Source organism: Armigeres subalbatus, chromosome 1 (assembly GCF_024139115.2).
Source record: "Armigeres subalbatus isolate Guangzhou_Male chromosome 1, GZ_Asu_2, whole genome shotgun sequence".
NCBI classification, from domain to species: domain Eukaryota; kingdom Metazoa; phylum Arthropoda; class Insecta; order Diptera; family Culicidae; genus Armigeres; species Armigeres subalbatus.
Window position 1 is genome coordinate 131,138,565 of NC_085139.1, and position 19,585 is coordinate 131,158,149.

The 19,585-nt window shown below is 38.6% G+C and overlaps 1 protein-coding gene across 3 annotated transcripts in view; it reads right to left on the minus strand.

Annotated features, from left to right (window-relative positions):
• The window catches only part of LOC134205129 (ABC transporter G family member 23), a 323,526-nt gene that overhangs the window by 144,782 nt on the left and 159,159 nt on the right, over positions 1–19,585 (minus strand). Inside the window, exon 1 of one of the 3 annotated variants that reach the window (XM_062680074.1) lies at positions 10,170–10,306. The exons of the other annotated variants lie outside the window; for them this stretch is intronic. The gene's annotated coding sequence lies outside the window, so the exon portion shown is untranslated. Of the gene's footprint in view, positions 1–10,169; positions 10,307–19,585 lie in introns of those variants that run through there. 3 annotated transcript variants of the gene reach the window in all.

Genomic DNA, 19,585 nt, shown 5'->3' on the forward strand with positions numbered 1-19,585 from the left:
CTATTTGTCAACACGTTAATCAGGCGTTCCAATTCAGCTTTTTAACAAACCACTTATTACCAAGTATGTAGTCAAATTAATAAAATAGCAAATCAGCGAGTTGACAAATCTACAAACCAAGTTAACGAACTAGCGAATCAGTTAAATAAAATAAGCAGATACATATTTCAACCTCAATGTAATTCAGGAAATATGATGTACCATGCGTCTCCATCGTATTTCTTTACGTCGAAGTACGTATACGTAAAGTTACAATCAAGTGATGGAATCTTGGGTGGAAGTAAAGTGAATCGCGTTACAAATTAATTTTAAAAATTACATGACACTTTTAGGGCCACATAACTCCAGAAGCAAACGACAGGCAGCAACAAAAAGCAGTTTTTCAGCCTTGCTCACTTACAGAATACATGAAAAAATGGTTTTCAGTTGTGCTAGTCTTCTAGAAATTAACATTTATGCGAGGTAAATCGCCAGGTGACGGCTAGGACGGCCATTGTGGCAGTAATTTTTGAACTCTAATTTGACTAATTCATTTGTATCAACATATGCAAAAAAGAATCGGAATAATCACAAAAATATACAGATTTCAAATCAATCACAGGGCTGTAACGAATATTCCGAAATATTTTTCGCACCAAATCCTCACCGACTCAAATCAAATTCGCGGCATTTTCGTGCAGCATAAAATCCATTCCGCGCCAAATCCGCGCAATCACGAGCTAAATTTTGGTCGAATATGTGGGAAATATCAATTTTTATTTATCCCAATTTTCTCCACAAGTGCGTATTATAAAATATTATTGAATTACCAATGTAGAGAATTACCAATGTAAACAAGAACTAAGTACCTAATCAAATCTATTCCTATAAGCATGTTATTGGCATGGTATGTTTTGCTCTATTACTGCCTGTGGCGTTTTTGTTTATCGAACTTCATAAATTTGGCACAAGATGCATTGATATGCTTGGATAAATATGATCAGTGATCATAATTGATTTTAGATCAACTAGTCAAGGATTCTTTCTAAAATTTCGTAACGCTGAATTTTGTGATTTTGAGCCCCCAACCTCCTCTCGTAACACATTTTGTATGGAAGGTTTAATATTTTTGTATGAATCATAACGCTCAGCTTGACCCCCTCCCTTCCCCTTCAGCGTTACGTAATTTGTGAAGGCTCTTAATAATAAAAAATTCTGCCGAGATCATTTTTCCTTATTAATTTTCTACGTTTGTTGAGTTTTTTCCCAACCTAGGTATTCATCTCTTAAATTATTTTTAAATTTTACTTTATAATTGGTTATACATTCTAATTTCTTTTACATATTTTAGAACAATTCTCTATGTTTTCTCATTGTTATCTAGTATATTATTCCTCTGTACATTAAACTTTGAACAAGCTGCTAGCATATGATGGACGTTACGTTTCTGGTGTTTAGTTAACCCGTTTCGGTCTGACCTAGAAATCAAAATTTAAATGAGAAGCGTCATCATGTCTATTTTCTTAGGTAAATGACTTGATTTGACCCTGGCGCCAATCCGGCCGAATTTATTAAGGGCGGGTCCTGGGTCACGTGCAGTCAAAAACGAATGTATATTTCTAAGAACCATTGATAAATGAGCAAAAGTGCCCAGAATGTGCATGCAAACGTCGTCAATTATTATTGACCAGTATCAGAATTCAGAAGTTAGTTCTTATACAATTGGATCACCAGGACATGGTTCCGGATGTTCCGGAAACCTGGTTCTCTCAGGGAAGTGGACACATTTTGATTAGCTCCGAAACCCATCTTGCGACGTATCAAACTTCATGATTTTGAAAGACAAGATCAAAAGATGACTTTTTGAGAGGTTTTGAATACATTGGCCACGCGCGGAAGTATTCCCAGGAATGGTCAAATCAAGCCATGTACCAAAAAATAGACATGATGACGCTTCTTCCCTAAAAATTTCATGCCAATCGGATATAAATGAGCCCACACGGGTTATTTTAATTTTGATTTCTAGGTCAGACCGAAACGGGTTAACCAACAATGACCAAGACGTAGTCTCGTTAGAATTATTAGTTCCTTCCTGTTGAATCTATCCTTCCACTTAAGCACTGTAGATTTAATGATCTTTAGACTGCTTCTTGGCGCTGCATGCCATGTATTGTGGTGGGTGTTCCAAATTTCCCCAAGGCACCATTTCAACACCATTGAATTCGTATCCCGGAAGAAATAATTTACAATCTGACATGGCTCCTCAAGTTCTGTTGAACGCAATCCAGAACCTGGGTTTGATGCGGAAATTCCTTTGAAAATTTAAAAGCAATATTTTGGAAATTTCAGCAAAAAATCTCCGGGAATTTTGTGGTAATTCCTGCTAAAGTAAGTTCAAAGTTTGTGTGGCAAGTCCTTCTGCAATTCTTGTGAAAACTTTCTCCAGAAGCTCAAGCGGAAATATCTCCAAGGATTTTCTCACGGAAATTAATCTGCAATTTTTCGGCAGGAAAACCACCGTTGATTTTACTGAAATTCCTTACTGAATTTCTGAATATAACTGAGATTATTTTTCTTCTTGGAACCACTACAGAAATTGCTCCAGAACTTCTACTTAAATTTGTTTCACGCAATAGTTCTCTTGGGAATTCATTCGGAGTATCGAGGAAATTCCTCCGAAATCAGCTTCATAACTTTTCGGAGCGAAATCCTGCAGAAATCTTTTTCAATCTTTCAACATTTATTTATCAAATTTCCCCAAGAATTCTTGTAGCGGAAAATTCCCGTGGAAGAGTTATCGGAAAATTTTGCAAAGATTCCACACGAAAAACACGCGGATTTTTTTTGATTAATTATTTTAGAGCGTCTTAGGGGAAAATTTTTTTTCCGAAAAAACTATGGAATTTCACCCTTTGTTCTAAACAAAATCCACTTGAATTCCTACGGAAATTCTTATTGACATGAGGGATCTGTATTTTTATTGTTGTATAAACCCTAATTCGTTCTAGAATGTATGAATGAATGAATGCTATGAAAAATATTAAGCCTTCAATATTGTACGAGATCGAACTTATTCCTAATTCGAAAACTTTCCAAAAATGATTATTACGTCTTCGAAAAATGATACATCATGCTGTGCGGTTAGTTCTAAGAGCATTGATAAATTAGAAACTGGAGTTGGAGTTCAACATATAATACATCAAAATTTAATCAAAAAGATTGTTTTACTATATTTAACTAAATTTTCGTTATTTGTTTCAAAATCATTTCATATGTATGCCACATGTTTCCGAATTGATTGAAAACGACAACAAGAGACATCCCTCTCATTATAAAACTTGTTAAATTAATGCTCAAGAGTGTGATGCATGCCATTCAATAAGGTCAAGGAAATAATTCGTAAAATTGTGTAAGCTAGATTTCAAACGTGAATTTGGTTCTCAACATTTGGCTTTAGGAAATAAAGCCCCATGTATATGAATTAGCCCTTCAAATTAAATTCGTACAAAACCCTTAAACTTTTGAGTATATATCCGCGTCAAATCTGTGTACATAGTCGTAACAACCCTGCAAACGTTTAAACAAAAGCTGTTTAAAGACTTGTTGCAGAAATGCCGGATTTCAGCACGGATTACAATTCACAAGGCGAAAAATTTTAATTTTATGAGCAAATAATCTCGGAATAGAACCAATGTCATGGGTGTTGCGATATTTTTCTCTTTTATTTTTTACACAATTGAGTAGGTAACAAAAACTTGGATTCTGTTTTCAATATTTTATCGTTTCATAAAAATCCGGAAAATGCGCAAATATTTCGATAAAGGATTGATACAACCCTCAGATGTATGAAAGACTTCTTCCAGTAAGGCAATACATTTCATAAGATATGTTATACCTTACTGGGATAATGCCTACAATCAGCAAATTCATAATGATATAACACACTGACAAGGCACAAAATATTAAAACGGGGCCTGCCACAATAGATCAACCAACTGGTCGTAGTGAAAAATGTACCCAACAGGAAAAAAATCTTCCTTTCTTCATGGATTTTTCTTTTACTCAAAATTCGGGGAAAAGGGACGTTTTATTTCCCCTATCCTTGTATGGGCCGTTTGGCCGAAAGTACGTCGGTCAAAATTCAATTGGCCAAAGGCAACTGCGACGAAAGCTCCTGTCCAAAAATGGCATTTGGCCTAACAAACCTCTCAGCTGTAACCCATCTGGCTGAAAGACATTTGGACAAAAATCGAAAATATCGTCCAGCTAAAATAGTTATTTGGTCGAAAAGATCATTTGGCCGAAAATGCCGTTTGACCGAAATTGTCGTTTGGCTGAAAAGGCCTATAATTGACTAAAATTGTTATCTGGCTGAACGGGTCATACGACCGAAAATATATTATGGCAGAACGAGTCGAACGGCCGAACAGGTCATTTGACCGCAAAAGTCGTTTGATCGAATAGGTCTTTCGGCCAAAAATACTCTTTTGGTCGAAGAAGTTGTTTAGCAAGCAAGGCCAGATGGTCGAGAATGTCATTTATACATCTCATATGATCGAAAATGACATTTGGAACAACAGGTCATTTGGTCTAAAATGCCGTTTGGCCGAAATGGATTTTAGATTATTTCGCCGAAAAACATTTCTCGGATTTTTCTCACGTTGCGACATTCCGCGGAATGTACTAATTTCCCGACGAACACAATTTGAGGACTGCACTGTTCCACCAAAAAACATTTTATGGAATTTACTTTTTCACCGAAAGTCATTCCAATGCAGAATTCAGTTAGTATAATTATTATTGAAATATTTAATGAATTCTACTTATTTACATAGTGCTGGTTTAGAACCCAGTATAAATTATTTTAATCTGAGGTTTAAAGGCAATGCTTTCTCTAAATTACCGCATCTGGCCAGTACAAGGCAAATTGAAGATATCATACCTTCTTGAAATGGACACGATGGCTCGGTATACAAAAAAGAAAGGAGATATTTTTTTCCATGAATGATTGTACCTCTCTTTAAAGCAAAGAGGAAAAATAATGCCATCCCCAATTGAATGTGTCTGCCGGCTACTAAGCGAAATGGGTAGATTATGCCTTATTTACATGGTAGCGTCTGCCCGGTACAAGGCGAAGGGAGGAGATAATGCCTCTTTAAATAAACCCCTTTGCTCGATATAAGGTGAAAGGAAGAAATAATAGATTATTATTTTTAATAAATCTTCTGGCATAAACCTTTATATATAAATAAAGGAGTTTGTTAGGGACAATTAAAATTTCTTAAGCCGTGCCTTTCTTAGCCGTTAAAGATGCGTGGCTGAAAAGCAAGACTATGCTGAAGATGGCTGGGTTCGACTCCCGGTCCGGTATAGCAAATATTTCGATTGGAAATTCTCTCGACTTTTTGAGCATAAAAGTTTTACCATGTGAACCGCTTAATAAACGAATGCAAAAATGGTAACTTGGCTTAGATATCTCGCAGTTAATAATTGTAGCCATTATCCTAGTGGGGGATATAATGCCAATAAGAAGAAGAAGAAGAAGAAAAAGTTGAAGCTATTCTAAACTACGCTAATCTGAGAAAATGACAATCTGCTGAATTCTACACCATTCTTTACAGAAAAAAATACAATCTGCTAAAAGCAAAATTCACCAATCCACCAAATGTCTTACCGCGAAACCAACACATTCAGCCAAACGTTATTCTGCCAAATGTTTTTTGGCAAAATGTTACAAAACCGCCGAAAAGGTCTTTGGACAAAAATTCTTCCTTTTGTCCCTAAATGGCATTTGGCCGAACAAAACACACGACCGCAAATGTTTTTTTTCTGCTGACGAGTATGGCCAAACAATATTAAATGTGAAAAGTGTGAAGTAATTATTGATACTTGAGAAGTGAGGGCCAAGGAGTAAGAAGTGAGACGTCTTATTTCTCACTTCTCCACTACACATTCTTAATTTCTCACTTCTTATTTTTCACTTATCGCAGTGAGGTGTGGGAAATGAGAAGTAAGAAAAAAGAAGTGATAATTGGGAAGAGACGTCTTACATCTCATTTTTCATTCTTCATATCTTACTTCATAAGTACTTCTCATTTTTCATTCCTCATTTCTCACTTCATAAGTACTTCTCATTTTTGGAAGTGATAAATTAGTAGTGAGAAATGAAACGTGTAAGCAACCCCTTTATATTTCACCCATCACTAACTTTACATTTCTCATTCCTCACTTCTCACTTTTCTATTTATCATTAATCTCTCCACATTTTTCACATTCACTATTGGTCGGTCAAACGATGTTTTTGGCCATATGCCCCATTTAGCAAATGACATTTACGGTCGTATGATTCGTTGCCAAACGATATTTTTGGCCAATTGACATTTGCGCCCAAATGGCCCTTTTTGACAAACGACCATTTCGAGTATGAGCTGGTTAGGAAATGACATTTACGACTGAATGATTTATTTTGCCAAACGACAAGTAAAAATGTATCTCGAAACTTTAAACATTATTGTACAAAACACAAAATACGCATGGTGAACAGTAAATCAAAGGCTAAGCAATCCTTCTTATCCAACAAGCACCACGGTGTATGAATTAAATTCACTCATAAATGCTACTTGGTGATATCCCAGAACTATTGCAGATGAGCAAAGGATTGAATAATGGAGTTTTTCGACTAGTTTTCTATTTTTGATGAGCATTTTTCGAAATTCACCAATTGTTTACAGAGTAAAGTGCCTATGATTAACGAAAAAGTAATTGTATTAATGTGACTTTATTTTTGCTAGATACCGAAAAACATCTAGATTGTTATTCACTCAACCAATGGGTTCAACATTTTTTTACAACTCTGTGAGTGTCTCCCAATAGTTTCCAATTCGAGTTGAGTTTGCAGATAACTCTTGACCCCTTCTGATCCATTTTTCCGTTAAGCTTTAGTTCCTGTTCTGGCAAATAACATTTTTGGCTAAACGACTATTTCAGCCAAACAACTTTTTCGGCCAAACGACTAGTTCGGCCGTATGTTCTATGTATGCTGCAAGCGGAGGCATAGGACTGCCAACGTGGAGACGGCGAGTACAACTCCCCGTTTCTTATACAATATGTTTCTATCTCGTCACAATTTAAGGTTGGAAATGAAGTTACAATAATGTCGTTTTCGATTTTGTAGTGTATCTAACTTGTTTGATGTGAAGAAAGAGCAGTACTGTTTTGGTTACCAAACGTACTTGGACAACTTTTGCGACTGTGTTGAAGTACCTGAAGATCTACAAGCCACACTTTCGGTGAAGTAGAAATTCTACACTGGTGCAGCGTGAAAATCAAAAACAAACATTTGCAGTGCAAAAGTGTAGCAGTGGTGTACATGCACTGTAAAAACGAAAACGACATAACAAATTATCAATTCGTCATACATCAATCAAAATCAGTTCAGAAAAAAATCACTGCATTCTACAGTGGAGATCCAATTTCCTTCATAGGCATGTAAACAAAATTCTCTGGCTTTAATTTTATTGTGCGAAAACCTGATCATGAAAACCAGGACATGATCAAATATGGTAGTTATAATGAATAAGTTTTCCGTTCAATATATTTGAAGCCTATGACGTTAATTAATAGAGTGGGGCGTCATGGTCATTTTTTCAAATCAATGGTTTTTCGAAGCCATTCTGGGTCCTGAACAACTGTACAGAATTTGGGACCGATTGGTTGCTTCCTCGCTTTCCGCATCGCGTTAGAAGTTTGTATGGAAATTGGTATGGGAGAACGTATATTTTTACATTTCTACTACTAGAGGCTTCAGTTCATCGTAAACCAAGTGGCACATTGCGTTAAAGTATAACCCAAAGGATGCCGAAAAACTTTGCTGAAGAAGGCACGTTGCTGGAACGTCCACGAAAAAAGTTATAACGCTTAGAACATTGAGTGTTCAAACCATATGCAAAAAATCGTTTATTCTGCCAGCACTGCCGTACTACGTAGACCAATAATTTAACTGAGTGTTTTTTCAAAATAATTGATCTTATAGGGCTTTAGAGCTAATGGGAGCAATCCGGAATCATTTCGTGTTTTTTCAAAATAATTGATCTTATAGCGCTTTAGAGCTAATGGGAGCTATCCGGAATCATTTCACAAAGAAAAAAAAATCCGACGAGAAGGTAGATGGGTTTTGTCCTTCGAGAACCATAGGTTGTCCGGTAGTGCTGGCAGAAACATTGATTTCTTGCATATGGTTTACACAATCAATTTTCGAAACGTAATAACATTTTTTGTAGACCTTTCAGCTACGTACCTTCTTCGGCAAAGTCTTTCGGCATCTTCCAGACTAGATGCTAACGTATTGAGTCACGTGATTGATGATAAATTGAAGCCGCTAAGAGTAAAAATGTAAAAAAGTACGTTTTCCCATACTAATCTCCATGTAAATTTTAAGCGCGATGCGGAATGCGAGGTTTCAACCAATCGAGCCCATATTTTGCACACTTGATTGGGGTCCCAAAACGATTCAGAAAAACCTTGATCTCACTTGATCGGACGAAGTTTGCGTTTTTCCATACAACTGCGCCCCACTCTATTAATTAACTTAACCCGTCAAACATTTTTAAATGCTCAATGCTTTAATTTGTTTAAAGCTCAACTTTCTCAGAAAACCCGTTTTTTTTGACACCTCTAACTATTTCAAAACTTGAGGGTTTGAAATTTCGCGCAGCAATAAAAAATGTAGGGATGTCGAGACGAGCCATCCTCGGGCTGAAAGTCTCGATAATAAAGACAAAAAAAAATGTAGGGAGTGAGAAAAAAAATGAAAATTAACTGAACCTATCTAAATCATGAAAAAACTCAGTGCATTTTTCTTCAAATCTAAATTTTCTCGTGAGAAATAAGGTTTTCGTTCTGTCTAGTTAAAACAGAAAAAAAATCATATTGAATGGGAAATGCGAAAAGAAAAAGCATTTGAAACTAAACCAATTAAAAAGAATTAAAAGCAAAAGGAAAAATTCCAAAGGCGGTTAACAAGTTTGATTTGACCGTTCAAAAGTATTCAAGAGTTAGAGATTGATGATTAGGATTTACAATTTTACCAATTCCCATAACAATTGTTCCGGGTAGTGATGTTTCAATAATTTACAATTATAATATCATTTCGAAAGTATTCCGACGTACGGTATCGAGAGTAATTCTTCGGTTAAAGGTACGTTTCGTGTCTTCATTAAATTCAGTAACGAAAACGTAAATAAAACCGAAGTATACCTGAGTGAGCCTGCAACATATGGTTGCAGCGTGTTGGAACTAAAACCTAGGCCCAGGTAAGGTGCTGGTGGTGGTGGTGGTGGCAGTGGTCATGGTAGTAAGTTGTGCAGCAATCAACGCCACAGCCAATCGAACAACAACGATTCAAAGTCGATTAAGCCACCCCGCCACTACTGCACTCTGTAGACATGCGAGATTTGTGCAACATGGCCTAGTATTCGGTGCCTTACGCCGTGGCGGTAAATGGCAAAACGACGACCACCGCTGCCTGCCGCCAGCTACACACTGATGTCAGGCGAAAAACTCGTTTTCCACACCGTCTATTTCGCGTTCGGTTAGATATTATTGAACTTATGTAGATATAATGTTTTTTTGCAAATACTGCAATGGGAAAAAAAAGAAAAACTCGTTCCATGCGAAATTCCTTCTTCGATTCGTGCCTGCCTTGTTTTTCTTCAGTATCTCTCACTGCTGTCTTCCACTTGTTGCTCATTCAAAAACACATATTGCTCGTAGCTCCGATTTTTCCCATACTTAACTCGATGCTTTCCATTCACAACTTCATTTGGGTTATATAATTTTCCATTTTCGTCTCAACCGCTGAGTTTGAGCTAATTTTCCAAACATATTCAATTTACACTTTAAATTAACTTCTATCCGCCACAATTATTATCCACTTGCCGTTTCGGCAATATCTGACTTCACGCTTTCTTTGTTTTCAAAACATCCACAAGCTCACACTATCATCTCTTCTTTCCGCACAATCCACAACTCGTGCGCGCATTTCTCCATACCCGGAATATCATCGCCGAAAATTGCGAACGCCAACCAGATGCAATATCCCGGAGGAAGGCAGTGCCCTACAGCACCGCCCCGAAGCAACCGAAAAGGGAAGGTTGCGAAACCCAAAAGCACAACAAAAACAGAACACAAACCTTTCGGAAGCGACCACCCAAAGCAAAACACACCGAAGTGGGGGCGAATGCGAAAGAACAACCGTACAAACTGCGGCCACTGGACAACCTCTAGCGCTGAGTGTCCAACTGAAACTGAGTCGCCGTCAGCCGAGTAAGCCAGGTTTTTGGGGTGGTGGAAACTTGCTGCATCAACGTGCCAAATGCTATGGCTAGGAGGCAGAGTTGAACGCGCACCACACTGGAAGCTATGCTGGGTGATGGGGGTGTGGAGCGGTAGAGGTTAAGCCAAAGCCAGTTCCACAGTGGTTGCTGGTGGAAATCGATAGACTCAAATCTCTTGGGCGTTCCAGGTGACTACACCTCAAGAAGCCAATGTTTGAGTCAGCTTTAGTAGCCACTTTTTGCTAATGAACCTGTTTATTAAAACAGAATTTTGCCGTATACTAATTGGCTGCTAAAAATAGAATTCGAGATTGTCGTCTCGGCTGCCGTCAAAGTTCAAAATTTTGGATTTGAACAACGTCAGAAATTATTCCATTTCGGCTAAGATTTTGTACAGGTTTTCATAATCAAAATGATTATTTTATGTTCACGTCACGTTCAAGTTCACGTCAAAGTTCAAAAATTAGGATTTGAACAACGTCAGAAATTATTCGTACTTTCGTATTTTCGTACATATCTTCATAATCAAAATGATTATTTTACATGCAAGTATCCTGTGCTTAACGAGCCAAAAGCTATACCATGTAAACAAATGGAAAAAATTAAAACTAATTGATCTTTATATCAAAAATCATGTAAAATTTGATGGCACGAACTACATTCGTTCGAAAGTTTCGTTCGTCCGTAAACAAGAATAGGGGTGTATATCTCGATATATCTCCCTGTGTCGATAGTTTTCTTGGTCTCTTCAATCTACATTAATGTGACCAAACGTCGCTGCAATTTTCAACTTCGTTTTACAAATTTATTACAAACATTTTTCCAATTTTTTTGGGCCAACATCTATGCGAAATGCACGCAATCCAGATAGGCGTCCCGCGTTTCGCAGGACGCTTACTGGTCACATTAATCTACATACAATTGGGTTTTCTACATCTCGATAACCTCCCTATCTCGATATCTCTCAATCTCTATGTGTTGTGGTCATATTTTGTTCAAAATTCTCTCTCCCTATGTCGATTCATTCATATTTCTAGGCTACCAGAACAATAACAAACACATAAAAACAAGGAATGACATTTGATTTGTAGATATTTTTCATAGCAACATGCTTTTATTTATTTAGTACCCACTTCAATTATCCTTCCATCCCTCGATTTCTTCTTATCTCGATGGTCCCTTCAATATAGAGTTGTGGAAAGGCAACTGTAATGCAAAAAAGTCTGTCGCAAACGTTCGAATGGGATGATCCCCGAATGTAACAGTTGTCCGAATTTAACTCGTAAACACCAAGACCGTACTTTTAATTTTGTTAACCATGTATCTTGAGGAATAGTTATACTTTTATGTAAGGTACACTGGGGGAAGTGGAAAAGGAAAAATCGATAGTGCATGTTTGAATTAGTGTAAAACCAGTTTAAATGATCTACATGCGTTCAATCAAAATGGGCTATCAAAAACAGTCAATATTGCACCAACTGTGCGGTAATTCATACCATTTTGGTCGCTAGAAATTTATGAAAATAGTTTTTAAAATTAGGAGTTGTTTTTCCACTTACCCTAGTGGGATGGGGTAAGTGGAAAACCCGTGTTACCTTGACCTTCAATAGTGATGAGTAATTACATATAACTCAAATCAATACGAAAATTGCTCTGAGAATCTTTTGTGGAATAATTTCATTACCTTAACGCAGCGGTTCTCAACCTGGGGTACATGTACCCCTGGGGGTGCCTTCGCAGGCCCTAGGGGGTACCTCGCACACAAATGCGTAATGGCGGATGTATTACAATTCCAATCAAAATTTATTAATAATTGAATATTATTCGCCACCGCGGCCATACGAAAATCTTTTTTGCCTTTCTCGTATACAAAGTATACGTAAAGGCTATATGTTCGCTCCAAAAACGAACTTTTTATAGGAGACCCGGAGACCCATAGTGTTATATACCGATCGACTCAGCTCGACGAATTGGAGTGATGTCTGTGTGTGTGTATGTGTGTGTATGTGTGTGTGTGTATGTGTGTGTGTGCGCAAAAAGTCTAGCTAATTTTTCAGGCACTTATCCTTAACCGATTTGCTCGCAACAAGTTGCATTCGACACAGAATCCTGTCCCATTGTTTCCTATTGAAAATTGACCCGATCGGACTATGGGCTAAGAAGTTATGGCCAAAATACTTTTTTTCATATTAAAGCACGTTAAAAAGTCTAGCTCATTTTTTAGGCACTTATCCTTAACCGATTTGCTCGCAACAAGTTGCATTCGACGCAGAGTCCTGTCCCATTATTTGTTGAAAATTGACCCGATCAGACTATGGGCTTAGAAGTTATGACCAAAATTCTTTTTGCCTTTCTCGTATACAAAGTATACAAAGGCTATATGTTCGCTCCAAAAACGAACTTTTTATAGGACCCCCGTAGACCAATAGTGTTATATACCGATCGACTCAGCTCGACGAATTGAAGTGATGTCTGTGTGTGTATGTGTGTGCGCAAAATAATCTCTCTCACTCACTGACTGACACTCACTTATCCTTAACCTCTATCTAAATCTTGACCCATTGTTTCGTATCAAAAACCGGCCCAATCGGACTATGGGCTTCGGAGTTATGGCCAGTTTTTACAAAAGAAAATCCTACTCTCTATTTAGGCACTTCAACACAAAATTTTCAAAACGACTTATCTGCTTTTGTAAACAGAGATTCAAACGTCGATTGCACGAATCTCATAGCACTTCGACACAAACCAACGCCATCATCAGGTAGCCGAGACTTTCACCTGCCTATTGGTAGTGTTTGTTTGCGTGGGAGTGTTAACAGATTCGTCGAATCGACGTTCGAATCTTTGTTTACAAAAGCAGATAAGTCGTTTTGAAAATTTTGTCTTGACTTACTCTCGGCCGATTTGCTCGCAACATTCGACGCAGAATCATGTCCCATTGTTTCCTATTAAAAATTGGCCGGATCGGACTATTGGCTCAGAAGTTATGGTCAAAATACTTTTTTTCATACCAAAAGTGCGAAGAAATTACTCCCTCGCAAGAAACGAGAAAGGCACTATCACCGCTAGGTGGATTAATCTGGGTTTTTGTTAATTTTCGAAATTGACAAATTGATATGAAATTTGCGAAAAAGAATCCACGTGTCTTGGAGGGACTCGAACCCTCAACCCCCTACTCTCTACATACCCAAGCAGCACAAGTCAGCGAAAAATGGTTGCAGCAACTTGATTTTGACTAAATCTGGTCACATAAGAGTTGCAGTAGCTTATGTGAAACATGTGTATTGCTAGGGTAGGCGTGATAACCTTTACAAAACAAGACCACTTGAAGGTCACGTTTTTTTTTTTTTTTTTTTTACCATGTAGTTTATTTAAAGGCTCAGTCGTGCAACAAAACACTTTGCGGAGCCACAAATCTGATGCATTACAATAACAATACAATACAATCGTTTTAATCTAATCATCAATATAAAATTCAATTTCATCCACATTCAAATTCCTAAACGTGGCTAATCTGATCTTGTCGTATGCTATCACCTCCCGTCGTTCGTCTGCGTCTTCTATCCATTCATATGAAGGGATTCTACACTTCGTCCTCTCAGGCGTTGCGTTCGGAACGATGACAGAACTGCTTGTTTTCTCGTTCGATGGTGGTTCGTTTGCGCTCTTCGATTCGATATCTGCACACTCTGCGCCAGATGAACGTTGTCGCTTTGCTATTATTTTTTCGCATTCTTTTCCAATTTGTTGGTCTTTTGTGTTCCACTGCCGTGCGCAACTGGATCAATTGCAACAGCACTAACTTCTACCTTTTTTGTGGCTTGTTTTGCTATATTATCAGCAAGCTCTTTGTTCGTTCGCTGTAACATGCTCCGTCGTTCTAGCACCGCCGGGCACGACTTTCTCATATGCGAGTCGGCTTTGCAAATGAAGCATTTTGGTTTTAACCCTTGGTAGAAAATTCTTCCTTTCAGATTTCGAAAATATAGAATTTCCGGAATCTCCTTATCAACTTCTATATAAACGCCACGGACTCCAGTGAACATATCAAGTTCATATTCTGCTGGGAACCGCTCACGTACTACGCGTTTAACTTTACCGAATCTTGCTATCACGGATGATAAATCGGAATCCGAAATTTCCGGCGGCAGATCAAAACTCTCACATACCGAGTATTTCCTCCGGCAACGTTCATATGCACCGTTACCATCTTTCCATTGGCATAATGAAACGGTAGCATCTCATCATTGTTTCGCAAAGCATATTCCATCGCCTCCGCACTTTTGAAACGAATAAATACGGATTTCTCATCGGCTATTTTGTACGCTGTTTCCATCGACAGCTTATCACTTTTCAGTGTTTTCACGAACCGGGCCATATCAGCCAAAGATGGTTGAGAGGCACCGTCGGGAAACAAAAACGCCAGCGTGTTTTTCACAGCGACTATGCCAGACATTGTAATCGGCAGTATCGTATATCGCGCACGATAAAAACTACAACAAAGCTAAACTCCGAGTGAACACACGCGTCTATCCACATCAAGATGTGATCGTCCACTGAGAAGGTCACGTTTGCGAAAAAGCCTTCAGAATCCTAGTACCAACCTCCACCGCGGTTAGCTCTTTTTTGCAAATTAAATATCTTTCGGATGCTTGATTTGTCCAATCTTCACATGTGCTTTACTGTTGTATATCCACAGTCAAGCGAGCCCACATTTTTTATTATTCGAGATCACCCCCCAACAACGGGGGGGAGGGGGCTGGTTGTTGATTTGTATAGAGTGTGAATCAATCACATTCTGCTGTGTTAAAGGCTTACTTGGCTAAAGTTTGATTGTTCTACGCATGCGTGTACTTAGACGACTGATGACGGAGGAAGACCGACACTTGATTAAGTCCCTCCAAGACACGTGAATTCTTTTTCCCAAATTTCATATCAATTCGTCAATTCCGAAACATTTGCTGTGCCAATGCCACAGCCAAGAATTAAAAAAAAACAAAATTTATTGATAAAGTATAATGTTTTTAATTTCAAAACATTGTCTTGTATATAATATGCATGACGATCTGTAAATTAAAGCCTATCGCATCCGGCGCTCCACAACTCGCTGTGGACAACAGATCAAAAGAAAAAAACGTCGAAAGAGCAAAACTTCAATGTAATCTACCTGATCGAAACAAAATGTTGAATAATATGTCAAGAATATACTTCCGAACTAAAATCTTGAGTCTAAAGGTCCGGAAGCCACCATTTGAGAGGCATGAAGTTTTTTTTTTCGAAAACCTCAGTTGCTTCTTTGCACGAGAATCCTTCTACGCTTCTCGAAACCTCTTTCCAAGCAGCTCGGAAGCCTGTTTTCAATCCAGTGTTACCGCCCGCGGATTCACTTCATTAGCACCTTCTTATATGCCACATTGGTCAGAATGCTTGGAACGGTGGGAGCAGTTGACCTCACCAAACGTCAAATCAGAGACCAACCCGCAGGCAAGCTGGCGCTCGTTGAAAACTGGATAGGCTCGGATTCCTTTTTTCAAGAGGCTCAGAGGAAACCTTTCAAAAGATTCGATAGCCTTTTTGTAAGAGTTTTGGAAGCCTCCTTTCAAGAGACTCTGATTTTTTTTTAATAGACTCGGAAGCCTCCTTTCAATATGTTCTTAATACTCCTTTCAAGAGGCTCAGAAGGCTTTTTCAAGAGGCTCGGAAGCCTCCATTCAAGAGGCCCGGAAGCCTCCTTTCAAGAGGCCCGCAAGCCTCCATTCAAGAGGCCCGGAAGCCTCCTTTCAAGAGGCCCGGAAGCCTCCTTTTAAGAAGCCCGGAAGCCTCCTTTTAAGAGGCCCGGAAGCCTCCTTTTAAGAGGCCTGGAAGCCTCCTTTTAAAAGGCCCGGAAGCCTCCTTTTAAAAGGCCCGGAAGCCTCCTTCCAAGAGGCCGAGAAGCATCCTTTCAAGAGGCCCGGAAGCCTCATTTCAAGAGGCCCAGAAGCCTCCTTCCAAGAGGCCCAGAAGCCTCCTTTCAAGAGGCCTGGAAGCATCTTTTCAAGAGGCCCGGAAGCCTTCTTTCAAGAGGCCTAGAAGCCTCCTTTCAAGAGGCCCAGAAGCCCCCTTTCAAGAGACCCGGAAGATCCTTTCAAGAGGCCCGGAAGCCTCCTTTCAAGAGACTCGGAAGCCTTCTTTCAAGAGACTCGGAAGCCTCCTTTCAAAAGACCCGGAAGCCTTTTTTTCAAATGGTCCGAAAGGCTCCTTCAAAGAGGCTTAAAAGTTTCCTTTCAAGAGGCTCGAAAAGCTCCTTTCAAGAGGCTTGGAAGCCTCATTTCAAGCAGCTCAAGTGATTCGCAAGAACCTCTTTCAAGAGGCTCGGAATTTTTCTTACAAAATGCTTTGGAGCGACCTATCAAGATGCTCAGAGGCCTTCTTTTAAGTGGCTCGAAAGCCGCCATTTAAGAAGAACGGAAGCCTTCATTCAAGAGACTGAAAGTTCAGTAGGAAGTTTGATCTATAAACTTATACGGGGTGATGAAAATTTCAGCCAACTTTTTGAAGACCCATAAATCCCGTTAGGTTTCAGGTCCGATTTTCATATATGCTTTTTTTCATTTACCGCAAAAAGTAGGGGGTACCTCAATTAATGAAAAAGTTCGAAGGGGTACCTTTCAAGAAAAAGGTTGAGAACCGCTGCCTTAACGGAATAGATCCTCAAGGAATTCTCGTAATAGCTAGGAAAAGGCTGGTTTTGCCTTCTCGAACACTAAGTGTACGTTAAATCTATATGTTCGCCCCAGAGATGAACTTTTAAAAGGAAAAATGGGACTTACAGGGTTATAGCTACGATGCATACGCACTCACCGAAACATGGTTAAATGATGACACGATTTCGAGACAGGTTTTCAATGCCTCTTTCAACGTTTTTTGTCTAGATCGTAATACAAACAATAGCAGAAAAAAATCAGGCGGTGGAGTGTTATTAGCTTTGCGTGCAAATTATCAAGCTCGACAAATTTTCCTCTCCAGTACTGAATCAGTTGAGCAGATCTGGGTAGTGATAAAATTTCATTCACACACTCTGTATATCTGCATGCTTTATATTCCTCCCGATCGTACTAATTATTCTAATGTAATCGACCAGCACATTCCCAAGTAACATTTCAAGTTTTATTCCGCTCTAGAAATGGTTTTCAAGATCGAATTACAAGAACTGACAATAAAACCCATTACTACAGGATTACCTTCTGATGACCACTATAATAGTAAGATATGTCCAAGTGGCCCTCTCTAGATTACCACTATAAACCTCTTATAAGAGTATATAAAAATCCGTTTCAAGCCGCCCGCAAAAAAGGGAATTTGGCTGCGGCAGCTGTCAAAAATTTGCTTTGAAAAAAGAGAAACAAAATCTTGCAAACAAATAATAACAAACTAATGTGTTGATGAAAATCATGATGAGGATTAGAGTCCTATAAGAAGAGTAACGTCATGTGCCACGTTTGACAGGTCTCCTGCTCGTTTGGAACGCGCATTTGTATGGAACTGACAGACGATTCTGTTCCAATTTTGACACTTGACGACACTGTTATTATAGTCACTGTAATGAGGATGACTACAAAATAATACTTTTTGTTAAGTTTTTTCTCCAATGTACTTTCATGGAAACGAGGTGCGCGCTCGATTTCATGGTGAAAGCTAGTGCAAAAATGAGATTAAGCACTACGCGCCCGCAAAATAATATAGTTTTGGGCAATAAATTTAAAATTATTATAATATCAATAACGTAAATCTTCACTAAACTAATTGACATTACACCCAGATATGTTTGTTTTTTATATCCTTTACCAAAAACGTGTCGTTTTGCGGCGAAAACACCGTCTAATCATAAATTCCAGTGATAAATTTCACTGACTTGAGGATGGTTCTCCATTTCCAATATGGCCATCATAGATTTCGATCAGAAAAATGTTGCTCTTATTAAACACCGTTATAAACCCTTTGCAATGTAAATATTCTTATTGGGGTTATTCATTTGACCACATTACGACCCAAAATTATGGCTTTGATCAAGCTTTGAAAATTAGACTTATTATGCTCTTCGTTACAACCGTAGAGCTGCTAACAAGACCAGTCGGCATTTGACGTTTGAAGCTTTTCGAATAGATTTATTAGAGGCTTATTGATAGCAATAAGATCGCTAATAAATCTGAGCAACTAGCCATGGTGACTGCTGTCATAAATCCGCTATAAGAATTAAATAAATCTAACAAGCATGAAAATTGTTACTTGGGATTCATTCGCTTCACCAGATCACCTCTAAAATGAACATCAAGGATAATCTATTGATTCTCGGTGATTTCAACCTACCTAACATCAAAAGGAAACCAAGCCCATCGAATTATCTCTACGCTGACGCTGCACACTCATCAATTAGTACCACTGTTGCTAAGCTTTTGGACATTTATAATGTAGAACGCGTGTCTCAATTGAATTTCATTCAAAACAATAATGGTCGTATGCTTGACCTTTGTTTTGGTAGTACTGATGGTGATACACACTACTCATTGACTGAGGCACCTTCCCTTCTTGTTCGATAATCGATTCAGCACATGCCACTGCTAGTCGCTTACGGCGTGGGAAACGATCTGCTTTGCGTAAATATTCTAAGCATAAAACACACCGGTGCAAACTTCTATACAACTCCATGAATGTTCGCTATAAACGCCTGAACAACAAACTTTTTTTCGCCTACCAACGCAAAGTTCAACGGAATCCAAATCCAAAAGGTTTTTGGAGCTACGTCAATCAACAGAGGAACGAGTCTGGTCTACCTACAGTAGGGTGGCTCAAAAAACACTTTTCCAAATTTTTTGATGGGCCGCCCTCTTATTCGGTTCTATTTGATGCCCTGATGCTCTGGACAAAATTTCAGCCAAATCGGTCAACGTTTGGGCAGTGCTAAACTCGTTGAAAGTTTATATGGAAAAATGTATGCAGAAACATCCAAAAACAGTGATTTGCAGTTGGACGGGACAATTTACGATCAAGAACCATGATACTCATTCAGTTCTTGTAAAATAAAATACAGAATGTTATGCTGAAAACCGCGAGAAGATTAGAGTTTATTACGCAAAGATATTAGCATTTTACTGGAGTGTTGTAGGGGTGAATTTATTTCTTTTCAAAGGTAAAAGAAACGAAATTTGCTCAAACCCCACTGCAGAGAAATGCTAATAACTTAGCCGGGCAAACTCCAATCTTCTCGCGGTTTTCTGCATAACATTCTGTATTAA